This window comes from Cupressus sempervirens, chromosome 10 (genome assembly GCF_028749045.1).
Source record: "Cupressus sempervirens isolate cs-2001-9-10 chromosome 10, ASM2874904v1, whole genome shotgun sequence".
Classification (NCBI taxonomy): Eukaryota; Viridiplantae; Streptophyta; class Pinopsida; order Cupressales; family Cupressaceae; genus Cupressus; species Cupressus sempervirens.
Window position 1 is genome coordinate 950,883,019 of NC_143127.1, and position 13,724 is coordinate 950,896,742.

The following is a 13,724-nucleotide window of genomic DNA, read 5'->3' on the forward strand; positions in this document are numbered from 1 at the left end:
GAGAGAAGAGAGAACTCTAGAAAACACTAACAAAGATGTTGGAAATCTTACAAGATGAAATCACTATTTTAGAGGGTGATTTCAATGCTATTCTATACCTAGAGGGGGGTGAAAAAAAGGAGGCAAAGGCTGGAGGTCAACTACACAAGAGGACTTCTCAACTTTTTTTATATGGAAAATGATCTTATAAATATTCCCTTTAAACAAGTGGATTTTACATGGAACAATATGAGGCAAGGATTTGTAAATATTGCTGAAAAACTAGATAGGTTCCTTTTAGGGGGGGATTGGACAAGAGTTGATTGGTCTGTGGATGTGGAAATTTTGCCTATTCATGGATTATATCACTTCCCTATTAGTCTAAGAATATAGGAAGAACATACTCCATAATGATGCCCTTTCAAATTTAAAGCTATGCGGATGAGGGCAAATGGATTTAAGGAGATGATAGAAATATGGTGGAGGCAAGCACCTGAGTGGGAAGGAAATAAGGCTTTTAATTTTTTTAAGAAATTTCAGTATAAAAAGGGAAAACTGAAGGTGTGGAATGGAGAATATTTTCAAAACATATTTAAAAAAAAGGGGAACTAGAAGCAACACTTTAAACTTTAAATGAAAGAATAATTTAGAAGGGGATGAATGAGGATGATTTCAAAGAAGAAAAAAGGCTAAAAAAAGAGTATGATGAAACCCTATTAAGAGAAGAGAGAAGAGGTGTTCTAGAGGAAAAAATCAAGAGAAACGTGGTTGAAAGAAGGGGATAGAAACACAAAATTCTTCCATAATTTAGTTAAAATAAGAAGAGCACACAATAAAATTTATTCTATTAAGAATGGAGAAGGTGAGGTGATTAGTGACCCAAAATTGATAAAGAAAGTGGCAGTAGATTTTTTCAAAGATAGAGGAAAAGTTGAGGATGGGGTGGAGGCTTTAGATGAGGATGTTTTTGAGTGTATTTAGAGCCATATTATAGATGAACAAAATGAAAGGTTAAATGTTGAAGTCTCCAAAGAAGAAGTGAAAAATGCTTTATAGGGTTTGGGTAAAGATAAGAGTCCAGGGCTTGATGGCTTTACAGGGAGTTTTTTTAGACTCATCTGGGAGTGTATATAAGAGGAAATTTGGGGGATGGTGGAGGAATCCAGAAGAGGGGGGTTTGTTCTATAAGATTTGAATAACACTTTTATTGCATTAGTTCTAAAAGGGGATGAATGTAAATATTTTGATGATTTTAGACCAATCTCCATATGTAATACTATGTGTAAAATAATCTCAAAGGTAGTTGCCAATAGGCTAAAAGGGGTTCTGAATGATGTAATATTAGAGGAACAAAGTGGATTTTCTCTAGGAAGATCTATTTTTGAAGGGGTGATTATTGCTCATGAAATTATCCACTTGATCAAAACAAACAAACTCAAAAAAATGATGGTAAATTTTGATATTAAACGAGCTTATGATGAGGTAAACAGAGTTTTTTTGTTCAAAGTTCTAAAAATTTTGGTTTTAAGAAGGAATGGATTAGCTAGGTAAAGGGATTTTTATCCTCTATAAGGTTCTTAGTATTGGTTAATGGCAGTCCCCAAGGTTTTTTTGAGTTACAAAAAGGGATTAGACAAGGGGACCCTTTATCTCCTTTCCTATTTATAATATTGGTTGAAGTATTAGGGAGGTTGATTAGAGGAAAAAGGGTTAGAGGTCTATGGAAAGGCATAAATGTGGTAAGGGGAGTGGACACAATTTCACATTTAGATGACACTTTTCTAATGAGTGAAGCTTCGGAGTAGGAAGTTAGAATGATGAAAAAAAATTTGGAAATCTATGGAAAAGTGTCTGGACAAAAGATAAATTGGGAAAAGTCTGAAATTTTCTTTTTAAAACCCACCTTTATAGGAGAAGAGCTATTGGAAGAATTCTGAATATAAAGTAGGGAAATCTTCCAAGTAAGTATTTGGGCATTCCTTTATTTCAAGGGTAAAATAGAAGTGAAGTTTGGAAGGGATTGGCAAAAAAATGTCTGAGGAAGATGGAAGGATGGAAAGGTAAGTGGTTGACTTTTGTAGGAAGGATCTTTATGCTAAAATTTGTGGTTTCAGTAGTGCTTATTTTCTCTATGATGTGTTTAAAAATCTTGAAGAAGGTGATTAATTTAGTGGAAAGGCAGATGAGGTAATTCTTTTGGAGTGGGGTGGGTGAGAAGAAAAAATGGCCATTACTTAAATGGGAAAAGATTTTTAGACCTAAGAAGTTTGGAGGTGTAGGAATTAGAGACTAGAACTCAATGAACATTTCTTTTGGGGCCAAGTTGGTGTGGCAAGTGGAAAATGATGCAGAGCAAACCTGGATTAGGATTCTTAAAGCCAAATATTTGGATTCTAATGAGAATATAAGGATTTTAACTATTCAAAATCTAATTAAAGGTTTTTCAATATGGAACTTTATTCTTTCATGCAGACATGTTATAACATACCATATTTCATGGGTCATAGGAAATGGTAATAGAGAAAATTTTTGGGAGGACTCATGGAATGGAAACAAATCTTTAGATGAGGAAATAGGGGATAGAGAAATGAAACGGATATTGTGTGATTTGTGGGGTAGGAATGTGAGAAATTATATGGTGGAAGTGGAAGGGGTAAAAAACTAGATATGGAAAGATTGGAGAGTGGAAGGCCTTTCTAAAGGACAACAACAATCCCTATGGGAGATCTTTAAGAGAAGAAAGGTTTGCATAATTAATAGGGAAGATAAGATTAGATGGTGTGTAGCAGCCTTGGGTAAGTTTCCAGTCAAGCTTGGATATGAAATCTTAGACACTAAGGAGGATGAAATTTTTATGGTCGGGGATCTATGTTGGAGTAAAAAAGTTCTCCCAAAGGCCAGAACCTTTGCATGGCTAGTAGTACAAAGTTCAATCCTAACAGAGGATAGAAGAAGAAAATTTTGTTTCTAGGGCCCAACAAATGTGTTATGTGTGGAAAGGAAGAGGAGAGTGTTGATCATTTATTGTTAAATTGTGACACAGTAGCAAAGTGTTGGAGATGCCTTCAGGAAAATTGGGGTGGTCTGGACCATGGAGCCCATCTCTTAAGGATTTCTTTATTTCATGGCCAAGAGTAGGAATAAAAAGCTTATTTGAATGCATTTGGAAAGTGAATCCCTCAATTGTTATATGGGAGGTTTGGAAGGAAAGGAATAGGAGTATTTTTCAAGATAGGTTAGAGAAAATTGATTAGCTTCTAAAAAGGATTGATCATTCTATTGAAGAAGTGATGAATGTTATGGTCTTTAGGAAAAATATATCAAAATGCATGTTTATGAACTATGGCAGGGAAATTTAGAAAACGTGGCTAGGGATTAATATAGGAAAGGTAGGTGCTAAGGGAATTTCAAATTCTAAAATTAATAAAAGGGAAGAGGTGAAGTAGGTAGCACCTAAAGAAGGTTGGTTAAAAGTAAACTTTGATGGGGATTCTAAAGGTAACCTTGGGAAGTCAAGAGCAAGATTCATTATAAAGGACTATTTAGGGGAGATTGTTGCATATGGAGCATTACATTTATTATATGGGATAAATAATGAAGTAGAGTTCCAAGTGGCATGGTTAGCATTAAAATGCATAAAAATATGTGGAGGGAAAAACATATTTTAGAAGGGGATTCGATGGTTGTTGTGCAAGTTGTGAGTAATAGTTCAATCTTTGCTTGGAAATTAGGAAATTTTTTAATGTCTATTAATGAAGAGTTAAATGGTTTTAAGGACTTTTAAATTTGTCATGTTTATAGAGAAGAAAACAAAGATGTGGATGCTCTTTCAAAATGGGTAGTGGGTTCAAGGGAGGATGAAGGGCTAGTTTTTTAAACTTGTAGCCACTGGGAAGGAATTGATGAAGAGGTTTGTTGCATTTATTAGTTGGTGTTCTTTATAAGACTGATCGAATATTTTTAGAGATGATGGAAAGATGATTGACATCATAAAGGACTATTAGAAAAACTGATAGGTAGATTTGGAAAATTGACAATAAATGGTTTCATCATGACAATATGTGATAATAGGGTTAACTTGATTTGTGCGAAAGGTTGATGTGATATTTCCTTTTGTGTGAAAGTAGTCTAAAGGCAATATATATTAAAGGTGGAAAGGCTACTCTAACAATCTAAATAGTCAATCTATAGAAGTGATAGTGACTAGATTGAAAGGCAGAATGGAAGTGACATTTACCTTTAAAACTAGTAGATAGTAGAAGGCTTTGTTCATACCAGTGCAAGACAAGCAGTTGAAAATGCTACTCAAATGCCCGATGCCAGGTGTGATAGAGTCATTAAGGAGATGGTTAGGGAGCTATTTCAAAACTCCTTCCATCATTTGAAGATAAATGTGGATATAGTAGTGATTATAATGGCATGGGGGCTAGAGATAGCAAGTCCAATGGAAGAAGTGGAATGGATAATGAGAAATTTATTTCCAGATGATTTGATTGTGGGAATGGAATTCCTATTAAAGTGGGCATGGCTAGGGAAAGGCTTTGATTATAGTGAATGATATGAAAATTATGAAGAGGGAATGAGAGTAGGAAGGGTGGGCTTTTTATGGTGGCCAACAAGGGTAGAAAAGGAAGGTTATAAAGCCAAGATAAAATTGGCTTGGGCTAAGCTGGTGGCTAAAATAGGAGTCTTTTTGGAGTAGACCATCCAAAGTGTTATGGGCTTTTTCATTGCCCACCTAAGGAAGTGGAGAAGTGCGAGAGGAAGAAGGAGTAGGAGGATGGTCAGGGTCAAATTCCCAGTGAGGGTGGAAGAATGAAGAAGAAGGAGAATAGTAAAATGGGCCATTTTTGTTTGGATTAAGATGGGCAATGAAAAATGAAAGTGCTAAAAGAAATTTTGAGGATGGATAGCTAAACAAAAGCAATGATACAAATCAAGTGTAGTTTTTTATGGTAGTTTTTAGATGACCAAGGAGACAAAAGAAAATAAAGGCGAGGTGGAAAAGAGTTTGAGTAGGAGCCAAAGCCAAGTGAGGGAGTGGAAAGTGGAAAACCAGAAAAGAGTACAACACAACAGGTGGCAGACACTCTGCTCATTTTTTATGTTTTTTTGTTAATGGTCAGTTAAGATAGGCCAAGATTTATATGTGTTTTCTATTTAGGCATAGGACTTAGGAGGAAGGCTAAAGTTTAAATATGTATGGATACATAGTGGTTTGAGTTGAATTATCTATGTGTAAAGGAAGGTTATAGTTTAAAGCCTAGATTTAATATTGTAAAAATGATATTTTAATAATAAAAAAAAAAGATATTACTAACCAAAGAAATAATTTAAATTCAAATAAATGAACATGTGAAGACAATTTAATAGAGAAATGAATTAATAAGTCTCACTATCACGTAGGCATGTATGGAGAATTAGGGCCAAATGTACACTTACCTATCCAAACACCTCACTAAGTAAACATGATGGAAGCAAAAAATAGAGAACACCACCAGAGAGAGAGGGGGAGAGATTAATGTCTTATTGATTCATCAAATGATCCACCAACATGACCGACTATGAGGCCTTTTGGGTTACAACCAATACAATGATTAGATATACATCAAAATATCTAACATGACATAGTTGCATTCAAATGTCCTGATTCTAGCTTGCTAACTTCTACAATTCATCTACTTTATCTCATGCCCCTAAAAATAAACTAGACTCGCTACTTATACTTGCCAAAATGGGTCACAAAAGATTCTAGATCTTTACATAACAGAAGGCCAACCTCAAAATGGCACGCATCCCCAATGCATGATCCTTACATTAAACTCCTAGCTCAAATTAAATAAACAAGTTGGATATGACTAAGCACCAGATATAGATAAACTCAATTAGAGAAGGAACTAAGCATAAAAAAACCACCAAGCACACTCAGCATATGAAGGAACTTGACAACCATAGGAACTTGGCCATCGCTACAGGAACTCAACCAACACTAGAGGAACTTGACCAATATTGAAAAATGCACAAAGATGAGTAGGATAGCAAGGCAACCAAGGATGCTCCTGCATCATACAATAGGGGCTGAAAGAAATGATTCTCTTAAATCATGAAGGTATCACAACCCGAGCTAAATCCAACTCAGATTGGGAAATCCATGTAGCATCTTCAATCAGTATGTTCTTCCACTTCATTGAATAATCATAGTAATATTTTCCTCTTGCGCTCTTACCAACTCTCTAATCCAATATTTTTTAAATTTCTTCAATCCACTTTTTAGGATAATCGGTTGGGATAACAACTTCATCACCTGACTCATGATACTCATACAAATCAGCAACATTGAATACAAGAAATATATCCATGTCGTTAAGGAACTCAACTTCATATGTGTTACTACTGTAGACACCTAAAAACCTTTAGAAAATAAAGTATTTTTATTTTTTGAAAAATTCCTGATGACATCATCATTTATTAATTAATTATTTATTTAATTAATTTATTTATTTTTATGCCATTAAATCCCTTTATCTTAATTAAAAATATTTAATTAAGAAATCCCTCCCAAAAATGTTTAAATCTTATTTAAACATTATTTCCTTATTTATTAATTATTTAATTAATAAATTGACCAAAAAATCCAAAATAAATAAAAAAATTATTTTTTACCCAAAACTTGACCAATTTCCTTAAGACCACTAACCTCTTGCAAAATCTTCTAATCCTTCTTTAATTTTGATTAAAGGCTAATCCCATCATTTCCTACCCCTAATCCCAACTCAAAATATTTAATTAAGATTAAATATTAATCCTGATGTTTATTAAAAAAGTTTTAATAAATATCTCCTCAACCCAAACCCTTGAAATAAATAAAACTTTATTTATTTCCTAAAAATCTAATTTATCCTCATCCTAAGAAGTTCTAGACTCTTCTAGAAAGTCTTCATCCTCATCCTAGGAAGTTCTAGACTATTCTAGAAAGTCTTTATCCTCATCCAAAGTCTAGACTCTTCTAGAAGATGTCTTTAAACCTAATCCTAATCCCCTCCTAACCTTTTCACATTCTCTAAACATGGGTTAAGACTTACTAACCCAAGCCAAAGTTAACAAATATCTCCTCCTTCACCCACCCTCATTAAATGCCATCCACTTGCCTATCCCTAAGCTAATCCTAAACCATCCTAATCCATCCTCTAATCATTTGCACAATCCTAAGAAAGCTTAAAACCTTCCTAATCAAGCTCAAGTCGAAATTGCTCTCATCTCCCTCAAAATATCTCAATCATAAAACTTTATGAAGCCCACTAGGCCATAAATGACTCTTCCAAGCCCTTTTATTGCTCTTACAAGCCATTATGAGGGTCTTTATGAAGATTTTATCCCATTGAGCCTCCTTTGTTGACTCATCCTTCCCCTTTCCACCATCCTCTCACCCTGTGACATGTGTCACTCCCTAATTGGCTATAAGGAAGCACAATCCATGTGCTCTCTTCTCATGCAATCTGAGCCCTCCATGAGTTTTTTCCCATCCTTGCATCTTAGCCCTCAATCCCTCAAGCCTCTTGCCTATAAATTAGATCCTTCCCCTTTGCAAAATAACACAATCCATGAAGTAAAGTCATAATGCCATTTTAAGAAGCCATTTTACATCAAAACCATACACTCACACCCAAATTCCAACTCCATTTGAAGCCCTTTTTGAAGCATAAGCTTGAGCATACATCCTATCTATTTAGACAAAGCCACTCAACAAGAGAGCTTCTTATTGAGAGAGCCCATTAATGGCTCATATTCTCAATTGAGAGCTCATCTTAGTCTATCTTGAAGTTTATGAATTTTGTTTAGTTTGTAGAAGCTTTATTTAAATTTGGTTTCTATTAGCATACTAACATTGCTCATATACAACTACTATCAAACTTTCTTAATGTTCTACAAAGACCAAACTTCTTCATTTTCAACTTACTATATGTTCCAATAGGAAATATACCTCTTTTTAAATGAACCATCACCTCATCACTAACTATATGCATGAAAACATAATCTGTTAAGAGCATGCATAAACAAGTAAACATTAGTTGTACATGTATATCAAAAATTGAAGTAAATCAAAATACAACTTATTCTACCTGAGTTTTAAAACTAATTCAACTGAAATATAAGAGTTCCCATACAACCTCGGAGCAAATCAACAAGGGCACCCACAAGAGGCCTTGTTGGTGTGCTCAATAATGAGGGATGTGGATGTGCTCTCCTCAAACACAACTATAAATGGATCCCTTCAAAACCATTCAAATGAATGCAAATATGAATCTATACTAAATGTATATGTGGAATACCTTCAAGAAATGGCTATGAGTAAGCCAACCTCAAAATGATTCCAAAGGATGTGAAAATGGAAATGGGATGCAATGGAATAAACTAGAAATGCTATTCTACCATGAAAATGTGCAAGAACTAGGAATTGAAACAATGCATACTAACAACTACCAAAGATTAGTTCTAAGCATGAAAATCTCTAAGAAATCTCTAACACTATACTAGCATGATAACAATGCAATGAAGGAGATTGAAAATTGCTTGAGAAAAGGGCTCTGTTTATAGGTTTGAGGGAGACCTTAGGGAGGTGGAATCTATGTGGCATCCACATAGGTGCCACAAGGGAGACACATGGGCTAAGGAACAAGCCATGCAAAAGTCAACATCAACCTTTTTATGATTAAGATGGCTCAAGGTGTGCTCACACATGTGTGAACAACCTTGGGGAAAGGAATGAGGGACAAGGGTGTAAGAGGCTTTTTGGAGGAATTAATGAAAGGGGGGATCCTTGGGCTTTGAGTTGCTCACACATGTGTGAGCAACCATTTAGGGGCTAAAAGGTGTTTAAGAGGGTATTCAAGATAATAAAGTGGGATTAACTAGTGGGTGGGCTTATAAGGATGAGAGTGATGGGTGGTAGGCTAGGTTTTAGGTAGGATTGGGATTAAATTAAATAGGACTAAATTTAATCATAGGATTATAGAAGTTAATAAAGTTGAGAGAAATTAAATAAATTGCAATTTATTTAAAAGGGGATTTATGAGGGAAAAATGTATTAAATGAATTCAATACATTAGATATAATGTATTTGAAATACATTTAGAAAACATAAGGAAGATGAATGTATTTAATTAAATATTTTTTTATTGAATCAGTAAAAGAATATGAAAAAATATAATTAATTAATTATAGTGTCAATGGAGATATTAAATTAATTAATATAGCGTTTAGGACAATTTTAAGTGTCTATACCAACTTCAAAAATATGGTATCTTCTAGACTTGTCTGCATTCTTCTTGTACTTCTAATTACTTTTTTTCAACCTCAACTTCACTTACTCATGCAAAGACTTCATAACATCAACAAATACTTCGCCTTCATTACTTCTCTTCTCTTCACCAACAATATCTCTTGATTATGATATACCTCTAGGTTGTGTTCTAGTAACAATCTCAAATGGTGTTTTCCAAGTCCTATTCATAGAATTATTATATGAAAACTTAGTTTGTGCCAATACCATATCCCAGTTACTCAACTTATCTCCAACTAAACATCTCAACAACTTACCAAGTCTCAATTCACAACTTTTGTATGTCCATCTGTCTGTGGATGGTATTGAGAACTAAACATCAACTCAGTATCCATCTTCTTCCACAAAATCTTCTAGAAATAACCAACAAACTTGTTATCTCAGTTAGAGATAATGCTCCTTGGCAATCCATGCAATCTAACAACTTCTTTGAAGAAAATCTCAGCAACATGCACAACATTTAATATCTTCTTACATGGTATGAAATGTGTGATCTTACAAAATCTTTTCACAACAATGAATGTGGAATCATATGCTCTTGTACTCCTTGGTAAGCCAAGAAAAAAATCCATGCTAATGTCACTCCAAGGTTTCTCAAGAATGGAAATAGGTGTATACAATCCATCATTTTGACTCACTCCTTTTGCAACTTGACAAATTCCACAACTCCTTACAAACTTCAGAACATCCTTATATATTTGTGGCCAATAGTACTTGTCTTTAGGAAAACTCAATGTCTTATCAATTCCAAAGTGTTTAGTCAATCCACCACAATGCTTTTCATTAATCAAATTAACTCTCATAGAGTTTCTTGGTATATAAAATTGAATCCCTTTGAATAACATACCTTCTTGAATAAAATACTCATCATACTTACTTGATTGATCTAATAGATTCGGTGGTTTGAACTCTCTCCATGCCTTAAAAAAATAAGGGTCAATGTCATACAACTCCCTCATTTCATCAAAGGGCCAAGAACTTCAATCTTCATCTTTCTCAATAAAAAATGTCTTCTTCTCAATGCATCTAGAACTTGATTAATAAATCCACTTTTATGTTTTATCTCAAATGTGAAACTCTACAAGTACTCAACCCACTTCATATGTCTTTGATTCAATTTATGTTGACTTCCCAAGTACTATAAAGCCCCATGATCAATATACAACACAAATTATTTAGTAATCAAATAATATCTCCACTTTGTCAAGTCTTGAACAATGGAATATAACTCTAGATCATACACAAAGTATTTCCTCTTAGCATCATTCAACTTCTCACTAAATAAAGAAATAGCTTTACCTTCTTGACTCAACACATCTCCTATTGCACTTCCACTTGCATCACACTCAACTTGAAATACCTTATTGAAATCAGGAAAAGCTAATATAGGTAACTCGACAACCTTTTATTTCGAAGTCTCAAAACTCAAGTGTCATCTCCATGTGTCCACTTGGAATCCTTTTTATTTCCTCTCATAATCTCAGTTATAGCATTATAAATAGAACTAAAATTCCTTATGAACTTTAATAGAAACTAGCCAAACCATGAAGTAATCTTACCTCACCCATACTCTTAGGTGTAGGCCACTTCAAAATTTCTTTTTCTTAGGGTCCATTTTCAAATGATCATCTGAAATCACAAATCCCAAATATACAATCTCCTCTTGCATAAAGGAGTGCTTCTTCAAATTTAATCAACAACTTCTCATCTTTTAGCCTCTACAACACTTGCTTAATATGCTCAAGATGTTCTTCCTTAGTCTTACTGAATATCAGAATATCATCCAAGTACAAAATTACAAACTTTCCCAATAATTTCTTTAGAACCTCATTCATCAACCTCGTGAAAGTACCCAATGCATTAGCCAAACCAAAAGGCATTACCAACTATTCATAAAAACCATCCTTATTTTGAAAGCAGTCTTCAACTCATTGCCTTCTATTATTCTGATACGATGATAACCACTCTTCAAATCAATCTTGGTAAAGTATTTTTCTCAACTCAAACAATACATTATGTCATCCATCCTTGGCATAGGAAACCTATATTTCACTATTATTTTGTTAATAGCTCTGAAATCAATTGACATTCTCCATTCTCCATTCTTCTCAAGTGGAAATATAGTAGGTACAATACATGGACTCAAACTTTCTCTGATCAAACCTTTCTGCAACAATTCCTACACTTGCATATCAAGTTCTTCATTCTCAGTAGGTGTCAATCTATATGGTGCTTTATTTAGCAAACTAGTTCCAGGAATTAGATTCATACAAAGACTTATAGTTCTTACTAGTGGTAATCCATTAAGTATATCTTCTACAACAATCTCCTCGTACTCCTCAAGAAAAAAAATTCATTTCTGCTGGTACTTAGCTAATACTATCATCTTTTGTTGTCACTCAACCTCTACTGCCTTCTATCACTCAGTCATTACTATTTTATGTCACTTGGCTATTACTAGCACAACTTGGTCCTCTAGGAATCACAAAGAAAAAAACTTGGTTCTCTTCATGTCCTTCTTAAATTATTTACCATTAACCATACAAACTATAACATTGGTACAATTTACCTCATCTAGAACTTCAATCAAAGGCAACAATAAATTATTCACTACATTCACCCAAAGAGTATATTGATTCAATCTACTATCATGCGCAACATGTCTATCATACTTCCAAGGTCTACCCATAAAATATGACAACAATCCATAATATCACGTAGAACTCCATTAGAGTAGTTTCCAATCTTGAATTTCACAACACATTGCTCACTTACCAACAACTTATGTTCATCCTTGATCCATGAAACATGATAGGATTTAGGGTGTCTCAAACTCTGCAACTAAAACTTTGTAACCAGCTCCTCAGATGCCAAATTTGTTGAACTTCCACCATTAATGGTTACTTTGTAACATTTCCTAGCCATCTTACATTTGGTTTTGAAAAGACTTCTCCTCAAGAAATGTTCTTCATCAACTCTTTCACTACACAAATTTCTCCTTACCATAATGTTTTCTCCAACCTTAGGTCCACTTGGTGAACCCTCAAGAGCTCCTTGTATCACAACATTTTGGCCATTACTACCTTCATTCTTCCTTTCAGAATATTTACATTCAAAGGGTCAATGTCCTTCTTCACCACATTTAAAGTAGTTACCACTAAATCCTCCTCTTCCATAACTACCTTGGTAAGAACTACCTCTTCCTCAGTAAGAACTATCACCTTTGCACTTAGTCTTACCTTTGTCTTCACTTGTCCACTTAATTTTGTCCTTATCTTGAACAACATTGTCAAATCTATCACTTTATCCATACGATCTATCTTTGCCTCTATGAAATCTACCACCTCTACCTCTTTGACATTATTCATGCTTCTTTGTCAAGATCTCCTTGGCTTTCAAGGCATATTGATATGCTTCTTCCACACTATCCAATTTCAAAAAACTTATTTCATCTTGAATTCCAAATCTCAAACCATTCAGATACTTTGCAACTTTCTCAACCTCATCATCAACATGTCCAAATTTGATGTTCAATATATAGAATTCCTTAGTGTACTCCTTCATAGTCATGTCCCTTTATCTCAAAATTTACATCTTCCTCAACAAGTTAACTTGGAAATCAACGAGAATGAACTTCTTCTTCACCTTGTTCACCATTTTCAACCACATTCTGATATTTTCTTTTCCTCTTCTTTGTCTATTAGTTTGCAAATGCTCCCACCACAATAAGGCATGACCTTTCAACCAAGTGATTGCAATTTTCACCTTCCTATTATTAGGAGTAATTTCAAACTCAAATAAATTCTCCATATCAAAGATAAAATTCAATGCAACATTAGTATCCAATATGCCATCGTAAGGAACAACTTCAACAACAAGCTTCAAACATTTCCTAGACAAAACTCTCAACAATATTTCCTCATATTGATCCTCCTCATGCTTAAGATTAGGGTTTGGTGCCACTACTTCATCATCAAGATGTGTTCCTCTCCTTTTGGTTCTCTCAATGTCATCTAATCTAGTTGTATTCTATCTCAACATGTCCACTATGGCATTATCAATATTTCATCTTCCCTTAACCATCTTGACAAACAGGTTCTTGCAAGATTGTAACCATCTGCAAGTTATAGGTCAAATCCTTAGATCTATCATCCTACAACCAAGATCTAAGGGTCCACGTGCAATCTAATCCCCAAAAAAACTATGCTTTAATACCACATGACATGAGCATGTATGGAGAATTAGGGCCAAAGGCACACCTAACTGTCCAAAAACCTCACTGAGTAAAGACAATGAAAGCAAAACATAGAGAACAACACCAAAGAGAGAGAGAAACATCAAATGTCTTATTGACTTATCAAATGATCTACCAACATGCCTGACTGTGAGGCCTTCTAGGTTACAC